Source organism: Puntigrus tetrazona, unplaced genomic scaffold (genome assembly GCF_018831695.1).
Source record: "Puntigrus tetrazona isolate hp1 unplaced genomic scaffold, ASM1883169v1 S000000608, whole genome shotgun sequence".
In the NCBI taxonomy this organism is placed as follows: Eukaryota; Metazoa; Chordata; class Actinopteri; order Cypriniformes; family Cyprinidae; genus Puntigrus; species Puntigrus tetrazona.
The window spans coordinates 53,697-56,198 of record NW_025048238.1 but is presented as its reverse complement, the minus strand read 5'-3'; the positions used below and the strand labels follow the sequence as shown (position 1 = coordinate 56,198).

At 41.8% G+C, this 2,502-nt stretch overlaps 1 long non-coding RNA gene across 1 annotated transcript; it reads left to right on the top strand.

Moving 5' to 3' along the window:
- Positions 1-547: 547 nt before the first annotated feature.
- LOC122334656 lies at positions 548-1,265 on the top strand. Its single transcript, XR_006248801.1, has 3 exons — positions 548-751; positions 963-1,111; positions 1,219-1,265. It is a non-coding gene; the product is annotated as an uncharacterized LOC122334656 (long non-coding RNA).
- The last annotated feature ends 1,237 nt before the right edge of the window (positions 1,266-2,502 follow it).

The window sequence follows — 2,502 nt, the reverse complement described above, 5'->3', positions numbered from 1 at the left end:
TGTTACTTTACTTATTGTTATTTCTGTCTGTCAATAATTAATTGGCAGCATCTGTTTCCACTAAGTGTAAATAGCAATAGAGGTTATTTTGCAGTGAAAATAGCATATTTTCTTAGCTATTGATTCAGTTTACACTAAGAGCAAATAGCAATGGATTCTATTGACACCATTTTCTGTTATTTATACAACTTATTGCAAAAAGTGCCAATTATCTGCATCTCCGTACTGTAGTACATTATAAAACAGTATGCAATAGTAATGTATTAAATGTACACGGTAGACTTAATAAGACTTAATAATTTGACAATGACATTTGTTGTGCTGTTTCCATGTTTAATTAGTAGTTCACAGTAATCTGTGGTCAGGGATGTTTCTAATGGTTTGCTCTTCATGTGTTTCAGAAAAAGCTAAGAAAGGAAGGAAGAGAAAAGCTGTCCGTGCCTTCTTCCGGAGAGCATGTAAGGCTGTGAAGCAGCTCTTCCCCTGCTGTGACCAGGACAGAGTCCAGCCTCCTAAAGCAGAGCCGCATCTCGAGCAATCCCAGCTCGTTCTGCCGGAGGAGCAGGACCAGGTCTCTGCAGACCTCCAGTCCTCTCCTGAGGAGGAAGAAGATGTCCCCGAGATTGAGGCCCATGATGCAGTTCTGCTCTCTCCAGTGTCTGGTTCGGGTCCGGTTCAGTGTCACCGTCGATCAAGTCAGAAAAGACACCGGACACAGTGTCTCCTGATCCAGAAATCGATTTGCCCCAAGGTGAGCCATTACCGCTTGGCAACATGTCATTTCTGCTCTGTCTTATTTTCTCTTTATTGATGCTATAGACTTTTCCAAATTTACTAGCCACTCAACATTTTCACTGGCCATCATTTTGTTGTTGGGAAATTACATCAACTTTTAACTTCAACTCTGCTGTTGACAATCAAAGGAACTTACAGTCCATCTTCTGTTTCTGTGTGCTTTTCAGGATCCACTGTGTCTTTGTTTGAAGTGGGACATTTGATCGCTTCCGGGAACTTCGGCAAGGTCTATGAGGGAACACATTTATTCAGCGACAAAGTGAAGGTCGCTCTGAAGTGTATTCCCAAGCGCAAAGCGGACCGCTATCTTGACATTGTAAGTTGGCTAAACCTGCAGAATAAGTGTGTTTTATAACCTGTAGCTGACATGCAGCTGGAACAGAAGACGGCAAACTAACAGATCTTGTGTTTGTCTCTCCTCAGCCTGGTCACTCCAAACCGGTGCTTGCTGAAGTGGCTCTGATGCTCCGGCTGGGAGAAGCTCCCTTGTGCCCCAACATCATTCGGCTACACCAGTGGGTGGAGAATGAGAGCAGCTTCACTCTCATTATGGATTACCCTGAACCCTGCAGGACCTTGGAGGATTACATCTTGTTCAACGGCCCCATCAGTGAAGCACAAGCACGCTTGTTCATGTATCAAGTGCTTGATGCCGTCAAACACTGCCATAAGCATGGAGTTTATCACGGTGATATCCGCTCAAGGAACATCCTGGTAACTCTCCACAGTCTGGAGCTCAATCTCATTGACTTCGCTGCGCTCGTCTGATCCGCAGCGAGGATTTAACAGCAGTGAATACCAAGGTGAGTCCTGCTGATGATCACGTGACGTTGTGTTGTTGATGGTGAAGCGCACAGAAGCACTGAAACCGTGTGTCTTTTTTTTTTGAACAGGATCAGAGGCATACACCCTCCTGAGGTCCTCATGCACTCTGTTTTCCACGCCGCAGAAGCAGACGTCTGGGCACTGGCAGTTCTGCTCTTTGAGATCATGCACAGATATCTGCCATTTGAAAGCTTTGATGCCATTCAGCATGGCTACCTCAAGATGGATCCCACCTTATCCACTGGTAAGCACTCAGTTTTCCTGTTCAGATGACGTTTACTGTTACGTTTGATGTGAGGATACTAACCATGCTCTCTCTGAACTCTTCCCAGCGTACCATGACCTTATTTTCCATAGTTTGAGCCGTAATCCAGCTCACCGGCTGACGCTCCAGCAGCTGGAAGAGCACCGCTGGATGATACTCTGGAGGTCTAGGTAAAACGAAGACTGTTTTCATGCACATCAGAGCACAGGCAGACAGCAAAATACAAAGAATGAAAAGAATGTAATATTTCAGAGTGCTGCTGTCTGTAGAAACTAAAACATAGAAAAAGTGCATGGAAACATAGTTACTTAGTGCTTCACAAATTCTTAATGAAAGGTAAATCATAAATGTAACATTGATGCTTCATAAGTAACATTAATGTAAAAAAAGAAAATAACATTTTTAAAAAATACTATTCTAGAAAGTAAAGTAAGTCACTACTTGGTGGCTTTTTAGTGACATTAACATAAGAGATGAAAGAAATGAATAATTACAAAAAGTAAAGAAAAGTTTTGAAAAAGAAAAAAAAATAAAACAAGATAAGAAAAGATAAAATAAATAATTACAAAAAGCAAAGAAAAGTTTTGAAAAAAAAAAATAAAACAACATAAGAAAAA